This window comes from Euprymna scolopes, chromosome 4 (assembly GCF_053919585.1).
Source record: "Euprymna scolopes isolate OS-2025 chromosome 4, ASM5391958v1, whole genome shotgun sequence".
Taxonomy (NCBI): Eukaryota; Metazoa; Mollusca; class Cephalopoda; order Sepiida; family Sepiolidae; genus Euprymna; species Euprymna scolopes.
In genome coordinates this window covers 153,216,559-153,234,058 of record NC_136485.1, presented here as the reverse complement: position 1 = coordinate 153,234,058, position 17,500 = coordinate 153,216,559, and positions in this window count along the sequence as shown.

The following is a 17,500-nucleotide window of genomic DNA, read 5'->3' as shown; positions in this document are numbered from 1 at the left end:
AATGCTAATTCTTATTGATCGCCAACTCTGAAAACGGATACTATAAAGCTTGTTCGTTGCATCTTATTAAGAAAAGTCCATACTAAATTTCGACTAGATCGGCCAAGTAGTTTCTGATAAAAAGAGAAGTAGTAATCTCTATTCATTGCTAACTCTGTATCGAAAGAATACCATAATACTGATCATGTTCGCTGGACTTTCTTGTTGTAAAGTCCATACAAAATTTTAGCCAGATCGTCTTAGTAGTCTCCGAGAAAACTTCTAGATTACATGTGATCGATGCCTCCGTTCAGCCTCAAAAGACAAAGGATACCCTCAGTAGGGGCAGCTGTGCATGTAACTGTAAGGCAAAGGTTGCGCAATCCTTAACCACAACTTTTTATGAATCGACACTGCTTGAGTCTAGTGGCAAGGAGAAGTTCATGAAGACTGAAAACAATGCTGAGATAAACGGAGAGCACATACAGCACCTGGAAGTCTCAAATGGTCACCCATTTAGTACTGACTAGGGTCAACGTTGCTTGATTTCGCTGATCCAGCGGGAACCGGTGTATCAACGTGATTATTCAGTATATGTGGTATAGTACTTACTATGCAGGATTAATCCATATTAACCATTAACTGTGTATCGAACGTATACCAACATACTGAGTTCCTTGCATCTTATCACAAAGGACATTACAAAATTTCAGCCAGCATTGCCTGTTAGTTTCCAACAAAAGTAAATCGGACAGACAAACAAACAGAAAGACTAAGAGAAATATAATGCAGATACAACCCGAGAGCAAACGTAGGCGACGTCACAATGGCCAAGTCTTTGTATAACTAATCAAGTACAAATCTACAACTGGTTATGATTGGCGTAAAAGGACACTGATTTTCGTCAATTCGAGACCCAGATATTATTGAATGCGTCTATCAAATCTATGCATTAAGTAAGAGTTTCCCAAAGTGGGCTTCACGGAGCCCAAAGGCTCCCTGGGTGATGCTAAGGGGCTCCGGAAACCCTTTCTTAAAGGGGACCAAAATGCTTTACATGGAAAAACTAAATCGCTACATACATTTATTTATTGATTTTTTTTTTAACTGGAAACAGATATGATGTATAACTACAGGTGTAAAGAGTTACAGGATGGTTTAAAAAATAGAAAACAAAAATGAATTAACAAAAAATGCAATAATTTTTGATTAGTCAAAAACAAAATTGTTTGTTATCGTTATTTAGTTTGAAAATTTAACATTAATAGTTTTCATATTTATTTTGGAAATTATCTTGTTAATGCGCCGTGAAAATCTTTTGTCCTGCTCAGTGGCTTCATGATGTCCTGAAGTTTGGGAAACCCTGCGTTAGGTGGTGACAGGCTACGGAGAAAACCAAGCTGCCGACTAACATATCGTCTGTATTAAAGACTTGGACTTCGTTTTGAAAAACAAAAACAAAAAAAAAAAACAAACCAAAAAACAAAACACAAAAACAAAAACGCAAAACAAATAAATAAGGAAGGCCAGTAGTATATATAAAAAAAAGAACAGGCATCAAAATATTCCAAGTGATCTCGCCAGCAATTATGGATCTAGTCCAAAAATCTAAATCCGATTTCAAGTCAAGGCTGCTCTGTACTCCATTCCCTGCATTGTAGTAAAATCTACGTTACTGAGACCCAACGGATTCTGAACAAGAGGTTTTATAAACACTAGAGAGACATAAAAATAAATAACACGCTCAACGCCATCTTCTCTCCTATAATGGACTTGGATATTGACTTTGACTTTGAAAAGGCAAACCTTATAAAACATACACAATCAATCTATACATCGTTTAATTAAATTCGATGTTATTTCCCATTCCACCAATACAATAAAACAAAGAAAAAGCTTCTACCATATTTTCCACTCTTATTAAAACTATCATTAACGAACATAATTTAGATACCGGTTTATTTTATCCATCCGTCGTTTGCGTATATATGTATATGTACACACACACACACACACACACACACACACACACACACACATATTTGTATTTATCTTTTTTCTATCTATCTATCTATCTATATAAATAAAATGAACTCATTTTTCCCGTGGGATTTTGACCTTAATAGGATTAAAAATCAAGATATTTCATGCAAATACATTATGCACAAACGGCAGAACAATATCTGAGGTTTGTTATAGGCTTATTAGTTCTCAAATTCCTCGATAATCTTAGATTTCTATACTTTTTCTGCTGAGAAGTCACGGCCAAAATCGGTTAAGATCAATGGAAGTGGTAAAATATTTTCTCTCTTAAAAATTCCTCCTCCCCCTGCCACCACTTAACACCGTTTGGAGATCGTTCACAAGAAACAGTTCAGAAGAGAACACCGGTTTGGCTTCGTAGTTCTTCTATCATGTGAAGTTATTTAAAATCACTAAACTAAGCTGCAGTGCTCTGTGGCGTAGTGGTTAGGGTGCTGGACAATTCACATTATATTTTCACGTTCGCGCCGACCTACCATAGTGTTTTTTTTTTTTTTTCCTAAACAACTGGAATGGACTTTTCTTGGTGGCCGAACTGTTAACGTTGCAGATGTTTTTTTTTGTTGTTTTTTTTCACACTTTATTTTCCTACTTTTACTCATGACTCCGGGTTTGATCCTTCCTACTTACCTACCATAACAGTTTTTAAAACTCCCCCCCCGTCCCGGAAACAAACACTCGGGCAACGCCGGGTACCCCCGCTAGTAATATATATGATCTAATGCGGGCATTTGTATATATTACCAATTTGAATATATATATATATATATATATATATATATATATATACACACTCATATAATTTCCTAATTTACATAAATTTAAATATGCTGCTCTGCCCTTTGGCATATGTATCCTAAGTATTTTATTTTTTTTTAGCTATTTTCACTCTGCAAAAGCCCGCTTAAGACAAACGAAATCTCGAGCACTTAGATTTTTCACCGCCATTTCTCTCTCTCTTTCTCTCTCACATACATACATACAGACAGACAGACACACACACACACACACACACATATATATAACACGAACTGTATATATACATATAGATATATAAGTAACCTAGTCTGTCTTTCTGTGTGAGAAAACAGCTCTACTAAACTTTTTTTTTGTTCTGTAAAATTGTAAGTTGATAGCACATTCCGACCCCTGGAATAAATTTAATTTTGTTTTAGTTCTATAATATAGCAGCTTAAAATAAATATTGATGAAAATTTGACCTTTGCAGGCGCAAAATGACTAAACGTGTTATTTCTACGCATGCGCAAATATACATTCATACCTTTTGGAACATAATTTTTTATAGTTTTATGTACATATGAATTTGATGAAACGGTAACAAATAATTGTAAAGAGCTCAATATTTTGTTTTCGATTCCATCTGAATTCATCCAAGTCACGTGCTTTTAACTTATGAAATCACTGCTATATATTAATTGCAAATATAATAATCAACAGGATATTAACTCTATAATAATAAATATGAAATCTGCATGAATTAAAGTGTCGTATTTAAGCGTATTTTACGACAGGGCAATGACGGGCGCCACAACTATAATTGGGTGCAATATAATAAGAGAATATACATATATATATATATATATATATATATATATATATATATATATACATACACACATATCTATATATATATTTATACATGCATATATACTCACACATATATACGTATTCATATATATACACACATATATATACACACATACATGTATATATACACACCCACATACATACATAAAAATATGCATATATACACACATATATACATATGCATATATAAACACATAAATATGCATACATATATATGCATATACATATATACTCATATAGTGTATAAACATATATACTCATATATATGCATATATATATATGCATATACATGCATATATATACATGCATATACATTCATATATATATACGTACATATACATGCACATATATACATACACATATCTATATATATACGTATATACATACACATATCTATATATATATACGTATATACATATGCACATGCATATATATACGTATATACATGCATATATACATATATACATACATACGCATCTATACACACATACACAGGCAACTATTCACACACATGCACACATACACAGACATCTATTCACACACATACACACACATACACAGACATCTATTCACACACATACACACACATACACAGACATCTATTCACACACATTATATATATATATATATATATATATATATATACATATAATGATTAGAGAAATCTGTTTCAGAGACAAAATCTCTGCTATTTCATCAAAATAGAATAATGGTTGAAATTTGAGGGGCCCGGGGCTCCTTATTGGAACGGGTCAGCTGTATAACTTCCCAATGTTGTATTCCTTCCTCTTCACGTATGTGTGAGCGTTTCCGCCCAAAGTTCTACGTAGAAAAGCAGGCAACTAATTACCAATTACATGTTACGCTCTATAGTGTTCGTTACCCCCAGGCACCATCACTTTTCAGTTTCCCTAAAGGGGGGGGGGGATGCAATGTTAATCTATATTGGATAAACCGCACCCAGAGGGAGAGGGCGTCCGACTCAGACTGCATTCATGTGTGAAAACATCAAACATTCAACTCTGCGTTCTGTCAGATTCCGGTCTACTGGAGAAGTGATTTAGTATTATGCTATCTACTTTATGAGTGGGTAAACTAATTTAATAGAACCGATTCCTTAAAAATATGATTCTAACTTATTTTTAAAATGCCGTAATATGTGGATGCAACATTATAATTAAACAATATAGTTACAATAATGTTTTGTTAAATTAATGATTATTGCGTAATAGACACTTTCGCATTTAACGTCAATATATCAATATATAGTGATCATTTTAATTCCTCGAATATCAAGGAATACTATGTTTACTTTAGCTTTGCATACATACATACATACATACATACATACACCCACACGTTATATATATATATACATTTTATATTTTATATATATATATATATATATACATACATTTTATTTTATATATATATATATATATATACATTTTATATATATATATATATACACATTTTATATATATATATATATATACATTTTATCATATATATATATACATACATTTTATCATATATATATATATACATACATTTTATCATATATATATATATATACATACATTCTATCATATATATATACATACATTTTATTATATATATATATATACATACATTTTATTATATATATATATATACATTTTATTATATATATATATATACATACATTTTATTATATATATATATATATACATACATACATTTTATTATATATATATATACATACATTTTATTATATATATATATATATATATATATATATTTGTTAACGATACTTTTTGAATGAATTCAATTATTTATACGAAGTTGCATTTTTACCTAAATGCGAGTTTGGAATAATTTTCCCTTTGACCAATTTGGTACCCCCTAAATGGAGTGAGGCATATATATTATTTTGAAAATATAATTATCCACTTACACGTGTTTCCTTGTCTAGGACTCATCAGATCTAGATGCAGCCACTCTATTGACTCGTAGACGATGAAACAGGTGTCAGTGGATAATTATATTTTAAAAATAATATATATATATTTTACATGCTGGCCCGGGGATACATTTTTTTTTCAGGTTACGATGTGGAATACGGTGTTTTTCCCCGCCCCTGGTTACAGTATTTGCCCCGCTTTACGGTGTTATTTATAATGTTACCTGATTATATACATGTGTATTATAAACTGTACTGTATTTTGTTACTAATCATTAATGCCGTATCCCGGCTTTCTACTAAATATATATATATATATATATATATATATATATATATATATATATATATTCTAGGCCGCCTGCCGTCGATTGGTCGTAAAATACGCGTATTTTAATTCATGCAAATTTCTTATTTGATTATTATGGCGTCAATTCTCTATTGACTATTATCCAACCTACATTAATAATTTCAGAAATATGACTTGGGTACCATCCCATGTGACCCAAACCGCACATTTAGTGTTCCAGCCTTTGTCGGTATTTATATTTCCAGCATCGTTAACATTTTAGCTACTGAAAAATGAATAGAACAAGTAAAAATTAAGATACTTTGAATTATGAATTTCATTTTTGCGCATGTGCAAAATTAACAGCGGATGTAATGTTTATTCGACTTACCAACTCTTATATTTTAAATTTTGTACTTCATAGCAGTTTTTTCCACAGGCTAAAAACCAATTCAAAAGTGTTCAACAGGTCAGAATAATCTATATAACAAATTTCAACATCGTAAATATTCAGAGAGTAGGTTGGTAGAGAATTTTCACACACACACAGACACACACACACCGACAAGGTTACTATATATATCATCTACATACAGTACTGCTGTATCGCAACTCATCAGTCCGAGTAGACAAGCACTTTTTCCTAACTGTGGATTTAACATACAACCAGCTCGAACCATAGTCTCAAGGATCAGTACTCATAAATAACCTCGTCAAATGTCCATTAAATAAACATTCTTCCCCACTTTTACAATGCTGGAGTTGCATGTCTATTTATAAACAAATAGCATCGTCGCTTATATATATATATATATATATATATATATATATATATATATATCTTCTGCTAGAACCTTTTCATTTTAAATTTTGCACAATTATGTAGAATGTAGAAACTATGCATGAATGAGGTGCTTATTCAGATAAACACTTATAGAGGTGAAAAAAAACTTTTATATTCTATCTACTTGTACCGGATTGAAAATTTCATATTCCAAAACATCACAAAAATTGATAAAGTTTGTTTTTTTTAGTTATGAAAAACATATTTGCCGTTTTTTTTTTTTTTTTTTACTGATAAATAACAGACGAGACTTAGTTTTCCTACAGAAGGGGAGATAATCAGTGAATATTTTGAAAGTTTCCACATGCATTCGAGTTGTTTGTCCTTGTCCACCGATTCGTTAGACACTTCATTCACTCTACTCACAGCAGAATAAACTTTGATTTTCTTGAATAAAAATAAAACTATTTGATTATATTACGTGATCTTTGGAATCTTTGTCCAGTGACATCATACAAACATTTCTGTATTTTCTTTAATTTTAAATGCTGCCATAAATGTCAATTAAAAAAAAAACACTAAAACGAATAAGTAATTAATTAAAACTAGTTTTTCAAACAAAGATGCAAATTTGTTTACCTCTTGCAATCACTCCCATATCCACTACCGAGTACATTAATAAGTTCGTTTAGATAATTTTTAAATAGAAAAGATAGGCTTTTAATAGCAATGTCAGAGCGAGAAACACACACAATTTTATGTTTACATATATAAAGACATATACATATATGAATGCATAGGGGCACACATGTATACACGCATGTAATCTCACATATATGAAAACACGCACACTTACAAGTATTTGCACGCAAACACATATGCATATTCATATACACGTTTGCGTAAATATGTACATACATATGCATAGATACGCATGTACTTTTATATACACGATATACTGGCACACGACACACACAGAGACATACATGTATATATTAATTACAACGCACATTTCTCTCTCTCTCTCTCTCTCTATATATATATATATATTACTTTCATATATACATCATTAGGTGGCACACATACTCACATATTGGAAAGTTTCTTACATTTAATGAAGTTTTGATGAAAATGGAATAGTAGACCTATGTAAAATATACAAGCTAAATGTAATAGCACTAATATATCACTAAAGCCATGTGGTAATTCATTGTGAAAACCGACTTTAATTTATTAAAAGGAAATCTTCCCCCTGCATGTAATGTATAATATATATATATATATATATATATATATATATATATATATATTATATATATATATATTTATAGAAAGAGAGAGAGAGAGAGAGAGAGAGAGAGAGAGAGAGAGAGAGAGAGAGAGAGAAAGACATAAATATAATTATACCTAATGTATTTGTATATCCAAGCACATACACACACATAGATTCTAACATACAGACGAACATTTATGTATGCATAATATATACGTATATCTTAGCGCGAACAGGCATAGACACACACACACACACACACACACACACACACACACACACACTTTGTATATATATCTCTCTCTTAATAACACTAAAGAGGATAGGAAAAAGAAAAAATTCAAACAGGAATAGACGGTCTAAATCAGTCTGAATGTGGCTACGATTAGTCTGACTGTGATTGATGCGACCATTGGGAGTGTTTTAAAACATCGATCGAATCGCTTTCCCAAAAGGTCAGTTGCCTGTTATTATTAAATAGGCAACATTCAAGTCGCTTTTTTGTCTGACTGACAATTATCTGATTTCCTATCGATTCGATCGTCTTTTTTTCCCGCCACAAGTTATTCCTCATGGGAGATCAGAAATCGCGGGAACTCTTTGCAAAAAAACGCGCTTATATAAGAAAAGAAAATGCAGTAACATTTTTTTTTAAAATTTAATTCTGTCGCTGGTTTAAAATTAAAAAAAGAGAGATCGATCTGGTTTATTTCGCGTCGATTTTGACAATAGACAAATGGACACAGAACAAAAGAAATGAGACATTTCCTCACACGTCAGTCAATTGCACTCATTGTTTTAGGCCCTTTTTTGTCGTCTATAGACTTTTGTTTAAAATCTTGCAGAATGCGTTCTAAGGTAACAATTTTCCAACCAACAGCCGCCGGCAATTAATTCAAATCGAAAATTTCACTTTCACTATAGACTGAATGTGTCTGCGAAACAAAATACACCTACACAAATAAAACGATTTCTGTCTGTCCTTTATCCACACAGGATTGTTTTAGATTTTGTAATGTTTACCTCTGCCAGTCTTTAAGTTACTAATATTGCAAATTAATCGTGAATTCTGTATCCGATCAGTAGCAACAAACGAATAAATTTTGAGAAAATATTCACTTCCATTAGATGAGAAAACTAATGTCGAAATTGTATTTCAACAAATAAGAAACAAAGAAAATGCACATTTTCTCACGTTACATTAGATTGGTGAAAAAATGATGTCGTTATCTTATATAAGTTGAAGGTAAAACACGACATTATTTTTGCATCAACCTAATACTAAGCTAGAAGAAATTCACTGCACAGTATGCGCGAAATTTTTCACGAAAGGAATCCCTCACCCTACACCTAGCAACAGATTCAGACGGTCATTTACTGCTAATCTTGACCATGCTTAACGATCTGTTTCTCACCCCAAGATGCTAATATACGAGGGGCGTGCAATAAGTAATGCCCCTGACCTGACTGACTTCCCATAAGAGTAGAGCAACGAAACGGCACAGTTTTGAGTTTTTCTCTACATAGGAACAACTCAGAGTTATGTATCTCTCCCATCCATTGATGCAGCACTTGAGACTGTTTTTGTAAAACACCCCAGGTTGGTCCTCCAACCACGACGTGACTTCAGAAATCAAGGCTGCATCATCTGGGAAACGCTTTCCTTTCAAAATCAATTCATGGCTAGAAAGAGGTGAAAGTCAGAGGGTTCAAGGTCAGGAGAGTAGGGGGAGATCGGGTTGGATTTCATAACCACACGCCCGTGCTTCTCATCCGGCGATATGCGAGTTGTGAACAAGAGCGTTGTTCTGCAGGAGGAGGGTACCTTTGCTGATCTTGCCCCGCCTCTTGATTTCCTCAAAATTCCCTTAATTTCCTCAAAAGTGAAGCCTCTTGATTTCCTCAAAATTCTCTTAATTTCCTCAAAAGTGAAGCACAATAGGCTCCTGTAATTGTGATACCCTTTGCCAGGAAATCTGTCATCACTACTCCGTCCTGGTCCCAGAAGACTTTAAGCATGACCTTTTCCAGCGGAGGGCTGCACCCTTGCCTTCTTTGGATGTGGTGAGTCCAAGTGCTTCCACTGCATTGACGGTGCTTTGATGTCTGGATCATAGTGATGGACCCAGGTTCCATCCTGTGTAATCAGTCATTTGAAAAACTTTGACTCATCTTCTTGGCACATCTCCAAATTCATCCTCGAGCACTCGACGCGTTCTCACTTCTGGAATGGTATGAGCAATCTGGGAATCCATCTGGCAGACACCTTATGCATATGCAAATTGTCATGAATGATAGTTACACAGACCCTGTACTAATCTTGACATCTTGGCTATTTGGCGAATAGTAATGCGCCGATCTTCCAAAATGGCAGCCTCAACTTGACGGAAAGATGCCTCATCGATGGCAGAAGTGGGGCGACCAGGTCTGGGAACTGTTTCCACAGACTTCCGGCAAAGTTTGAATTCACGATGCCAGCGTTTTACAAGGTCATATGATTGGGCATTATCACCATACGTTTCTTTCATTTCATCAAAAGTCTCCTTTGGTGTGCGTTCTTTTCAAAATACAAAAACCGGATCACTGCTCGACATTCAACAGGCTCCATTTCACACCTGACTCAGTTCAAACACCTGTAAAACAGAAACCACAATTAGTTCAGAGCTGTAATTTGCCACATAATCCGTAAATATATAAATCATTACACACGCAACATTTCAGCTAAGTTAGACAATTGTAAGAGGGCCAGGGACATTGCTTATTGCATTTTTAGGGTGCGCGAGACTATTTGTTTCCAGTGGCTGTATATTCGGCTATTTTCCCAAATTATTTATTCACAGGAAATAAAATTGATTTTCTTTTGGATTTATCGATATTGTCGATATTTCTGACATAGTATTTTCATCTACAAAAAATATTGTGGATACAACTGGTGACGTTCCCCATATTTGGCCACCTCTGCAATACAATTGCTACTAAATTGTGTCTAAATGTCCACGGTCAATATGTCTACGAATCTAAATATTAGATATTGGGCGAGTAAACCCATTATTTTATAAAATGTTTGATTGAGAATAAAAAACAAAAAACAAAAAACAAAAAAAAAACAAACAAGTAACATCAATCGGTATTACAGTGATTAATCCGAGGGTGCATGAGCGAGTGAATATTAACTGAAATGCGTATGACGATCGAAGTAAGAGTATGTTGAAGCACCCAGCGCGTGCGCACGGGTTGACAAACATGATTAAACAGTGATTAGGAACGAAGATCTAGTTGAATAAAACTATTTTGTCTTCCAGCAGCTTTGTTTGATTTTATCCATTTTTGGAAGTATCAAAAAACGATCTTTTATATGTATGATGACAATGCCTCAGTTTGGAACTATTATATAAAAGCCTATACAAGAAAACATATATCTACGAATGCTTGAATATAATTTGTAATCTTTAATATTTCTGTAAAGATTATGGAAATTTGGCGCTCCATATATATGGCACGAGCGTGAAATGGAGCAGGAGTCTAGTTTTGCAACAATGGTGGCGAAGACATTAGGAAAACTTGTATAAAAAAAATCGCCCACAAATGATTTATCACTATTTTATATCGTAGTTATTTTTAATTAAAAATTACACGTATGCAGATATAAAACAAATCAACTTTTACTTGTTGCTTAAACAAAAATGAATTTTTGTTTTGAATGATAATTAATTGTTCATGTTTAACCTTTTCAGGTTTCATCTGATATAATTTAGCCCAGAACACATTTTTCTGAATAGATTTGACCTAAATAAAAGGTGCTGGATATGACCTTAAACTATATCTTATGGTGGGGCCCCAGCTTACGGATTTTGGGGAGTGTGGAGCCACCCTTTAATTGCCATTGCTCCCAAGTCCACTCTGACCCAGAGTGGTAGTACCTGTTAGGGTCCCAACTATGGGTTAAATAGAAACTGACTTGAAAAAAAAAACTATTAAAAACTTTTTCTTCAAAATCATTGGATTCGGCATGAAAAGGGTTGATATGCCGTAAAACAAAAACAAACAACCAACCTAAATAAAGCTCTAAGCATTTTCTCAGCATTACTCATTTGTTTTTTATATATGTACATCTATGCATCTATAAAATTGAGAATGTGTGTAGATACTTCTCAACATATATACTCAAATAATTTTTTATCTACCAACTTGATACTTGGTATAAAGGCTATTTAGACACGCAATAAACCGTGGTTATCTGGAAAAAAGGCTGTTAAGAAGGTGGTCCAAATTTAAAAATTGGTACGTAAGAGAACGGATTTTTATCTGTTTGCTAACTGTTTTACGAATGCGCATGCGTGAATCGTTTACCTTACAGATTACTTATGTTGAGAATAAGTAGTTTGAAAACAACTTTTAAAGATCGTGTCACGCTTGTCTAATGGTTATCGTACTTGACTCTTTGTCTTTAGGTTTTTTTTTTTTATCTCAACCCGAATATTTCTCTATTTTTTACTTACAAGAAGTAAACGGTTTTGAAAAAAATAATACTCGCATACCCATGTCTCAGTTTCTGCATTAATTTAAATATAATATCTATTCATATTTTACGACCGGGCAACGCCGGTCAGCCTGCTAGTATATCAATAAAATTACGTTTGGCAGCTGCTGGATCAATGATCACTTTATAATGTGAAACGTTATACCATTGCATTTAATGAACAAAACTGAATTTTTATGTCGAGTTTTAGCTCAAGAATCTAATATCAAATAATTTAAGAATTTAAATTGTTTTAATTTTTAAATGAATTAAATTTACAGATTTAAAGGTTTTAAATCTTGTTATTTATGTTTGTATAAAAAATGTTAACGCTATTGAGTTTGTTGCGAAAGAATAAATTACGATAGACCCATGCGAGCATGAAAAGTAATATGATTAAGCTTAAACATGGAAAGAAAAGGGACAAGATACTCTAGCAAAACATAATAAATTTATAACTAAACATATTGCAGCATTAAGAATTGATTATATTATGTTTAATTGAATTTAGAAAAAATCTTAATGCTGCAATATTTTAAGTTATGAATTTGTCATTTTTTTACTAGAATATCTTGTCCTTTACTTTTCGACGTTTAAGCTTAACCATATTACTTTTCATGCTCGCATTTTTTATTGTAATCCATGATATTTCCAGGCTCCCAGTAAATCCACTTGTTCTTTGTTTAATTTCAGTCTTATTTTTTGCCCCCATAAACATTACATGCACACATATAATAACAATGTACGGCACTCGTCTGCTTTCTTTCTCACTGTATTGATAATTCTCTTTTCGCGAGGGCGGTGAATTAGTAGCAACACTAGTCGCTGAAGCGACGTGGTTGCTATGGAAACTAGTCTGCAAAAGACGTCGCTCACTTCCATATTTTTTATGATGTTGAACAACAGTAAATTTATCATAACTTTTGTTTTACTGAACGAAAATTGCATTTTTATTTTCACAATATAGCCGAGAAAGTGATCTATAAACTGTAATAATTGTTTGAAATATAGTCGAAAATGAGTGAGCGGTGAAGCTTTAAAACAGTTCTAAATGAAAAAAAAAAGCTGCCACATAACCATATATTTAAACACGGTAGTGTCTGAATGATAAACACTCTACAAGAACAAAAGTTTAATTAGAAAAGTTTTGTTTTTACTGACTAGAAAAATACATACGAAAATACAGGTAAATGAATTCCCCAAGCAGAACTTAATAATAAAGCGTAAGGAGTCTTAAGAAGAAATTAAAATTCAGGAGATATTGCTTAATGCGATTGAAGCCTCTTCTTATGCATCAAGTTGGATGCAAATATGATATATTTAAATTTACATATGAAAACCTGTGATCATATTATGCATCCTTGAATCCGTTAAATTACCCCTAAGTAACTGGATATCCCTTTTCTTTCATTTTATTTAATTATACAGGAAAGAGAAATTGTATATAGCGTTTTAGCTCAGGGATGATGAAATAAAATGCAATATTTAGCAATGTTCGAATTAAATTATTGTATTTTTGAAAATAAATTAATTAGAAAATTACGAGATTTTAAACTCTTTGTTTTATATACGCACCAAAACGAACATCCAAAGAACCAGTTTTGTAGCATATATGTTTTAGTATGCATTTACGCATGCGTGTTGTTCATGTATTTGCTTTATAAGTAGAGGAAGCGAAATCTATGCATAAATTTACGTTAAAAAATAAATAAATAAATACCTAAAACAAGAAACTTTTTCTGTAATTAACTGTAGATCTCCTCAGGTTCTGAAATTGATTTAGTTTTAAAATTATATTGCTTTTAGGCGGCTTAAACAAAGTCGGACATCACAAACACTAGAGAATGATAAATACTCAAATAGATCTTCCGGCCTAGGGGCCAGAAATATAGCGGATCCCGGTATATCAATCGAATACGCTTTTAGAAAAACTTAAATATTCTTTCTTTATACAACAGAGTTTTCTTTTTCATTACTCGAATTATATTGAACCAAAAACAAGAAATGTGATTTTGTTAACAGAAAAAACGAAATCGAAAAAAATATTGAGAGTTCAAAAAAGGATATTTTAGTGGATGGACGAGTATTATATCAACAGTTATTGGGCAGATATCTTAAGCACGCGTATGCAAATATCGAACTGAGTGCGAGATGACGTACAGCGAAGGAAAAAAAGAAAAATGTTATAGAAAAGAAAACCATGGACCCTAGATGTTAGGGAAGGGCAGGAATAGATGTGTTAAACATGTAGCCGGGAGCGACAGGAAAGGACGCGTTCTAAATATGGTCTTTCAATTCTATGTATTCGATACGGCAGAGTCGTGTTAATCATATTGGACGTGAAGGCTTAGTAAATTGAACAAAGGGTGGCTTCCTGGCTAGGTTCGAATCTCGTGACCGGCAAGAATTGTCAATCCATATACTGACGATTGCGTAAGTATGAAGCACTAGTGTCTGTAGGCATGATAAAATAATTATTGGATAGTTATGATCTCTCTCTCTCTCTATATATATATATATAAAAGTGAACGTGTTTGTGTGTCTGTCTGTGTGTCTGTGTGTCTGTCTGTCTGTGTACATTTCCCTACGCAATAACTCTGTCAATTTTTAGTCTATAGACTCGAAATTTGAAATACCGGGTACTGAGATTTGGGAAAATCGATGTAACGGGTGTCAGCCAGAAATTTGGCTGTTAAGGGGTCAAATTTCAACGATTTGACCTTTAAGAACTCTACCAAACTCCTCCGGCAATTTTGGGTCTAGACACTTGAAATTTTAGATATAGGGTCCTTGAACCTGGATCTAACTTAATAAAGTGATTTGAGCCCGAAACTATAAATTTTAAGGGGTCATAATAGGGGTCAAAGTTTTAAAAAATTAACCATTTTTTTTGTTTTTTTGCTTTTTTGCACAGCATACACCTCCAAACACCCGAGCAACGCCGGGCACCCCTGCTAGTATATATATATATATAATAACCTACCAAATTTACTTTAATAGATAATATTTGTACGATTGTTCTTGCTTGTTTTAAAACATTTTTTCTCTTTACTTATAAACTCAATGTTTTTTTCCAAGACGTCTTCAATGAATTATTTTCTAATGATTAGAATGCCAAATAGTAAAAAAGTAAATAAATAAATAAAAATAAACGCGTCAACGTATGTGCTTCCATAAAACTCACCTCAAACTAACACCTATGCTTTTCAGTATTAGCACCATTTAAGAAAGGTGGCCCTAAGAGGTTTGCTTTTTTTTTTTTTTTTAATTTTTTAGCTTTGACTGAAATGTATTTTCAAATGCGTTGCCATAACACGTTAGCATAAACAAAAAAAATATACTTAGTAAAAAATATATAGATATCGACTAAATCCATCTCGCTTCTTTTGATGAACACTAAAAAAAAAGATATAGAAACAAATGCTTCATTTATTATTTAACTTCAGTGTAAAAAAAAATAAAACACTGTTCGATCCCTTAGAAAAGTTCATAAAAAAACAACTGTTGTGGAGCGCCTGTTCTTTTCAACACTGTTTGTTTAAATGTATACATAATTGACTATGTCTATATTTGTTTTTTATCGGAGTGGGTTGGGTGTTGTCATTTCGTTCAAACCGCGATCGATTAGTACATTTGTTTATATCTTAGTCATTAACCTTGAAATTGGTCAATTCTTTTCATCCCCCGAAGAGGAAACGGCTGGCAGTTCTTTTCTTCTTCGTCATGGACAGCTGGCGCACCCCATCGGGTAACGTGTTGCCCTTTTATGAAAGTAAATGTTTTAGTTCGTATGTGCTTGGCTGCTCTGCTCACACAAGCGTGAGTGAAGATTTAAAAACAAAATCTAAGAACATAGAAATTACAAAGAAAGTTTAGATGAATGATGTCTGCTTAAATGTGATAGAAATTTCACCTGCTACAAATATATAAAACATAAACTTATGTTAGCATCTATGTATCCTGAAAGAATACCCGTCCCATGATAGGTAATATTAATTCCTCGAATAAGATAGTTGTAACCTAGAACTCTGTATCCTTACAGAAAAAAAAAAAATATATAATATTACTAAAATTGTGCTGAAAATTCTTATTCCAATTTTGATTAAAATCTATTACGTCATATTCATAATAATCGACGACCCCGTTCGGTTTCGAAAGACAAAGGATACCCCTGTAAGGGCAGCTACGCGTATAATTGTGAGGCAAGGGTTGAGCAATCTCTAACCACACATATCCTGAATCGCGTTGCGTCCAGTGGAAAGAATACGTTCAGGAACGACTGGAAACAATGCCGAGATAAGCAAAAAGTACATACAGCACCTGGAAGTCCCAAATGGTCACCCGTTTAGTACTGACCAGGTTCAGTGTTGCTTAACTTCGGTGATGCAACAGGAACCTGTGTGTAAATGCGATTGTGCCATACATAAATATCTAAAATATAAGGGGGCTAAAAGCTTTGGGTCAAAGTAAATGGCAATCTGAAATATTTACACATTCAAATGAGATTTTGTTCGTATATTATAAATCCCTATTAATATACGATGCTAATAAAATAGAAAAATACATTAATTAAATACAGATTGATATTGTTATAAAAAATTGCTGTTAACAGAGAAATTGAATATTTGCGGTCAGATTTATTAGTATTGATTTATATTTTTTTTACATACGATCAACAGTTCTAGATACTGAAAAAAAGCAAACAAACAATGCTATTATATTATTTTAAGATGTGATTTTCAATAAGAATTTAAAGAATATTCGTAATAATATGACGTTAAATATATATATATGTGTTTGTGTGTGTGTGTGTGTACACATGCGCACGCACACACACACATAGCATATAATCATGATCTGATTTATAATATTTCAGCTTCCTTACTTTAGTTTTTATCATATATTTAAAGTTTCTATTTGGTGTCTGATCTCAGTTATGACTTCTAAATTAATTCTTCGCATAATCTAAGACGTTGAGTACTTGCTGCTTAAATGAATGATTTTCTATAAATTATTTTACTATTATATATATATATATATATATATATATATATATATACTAG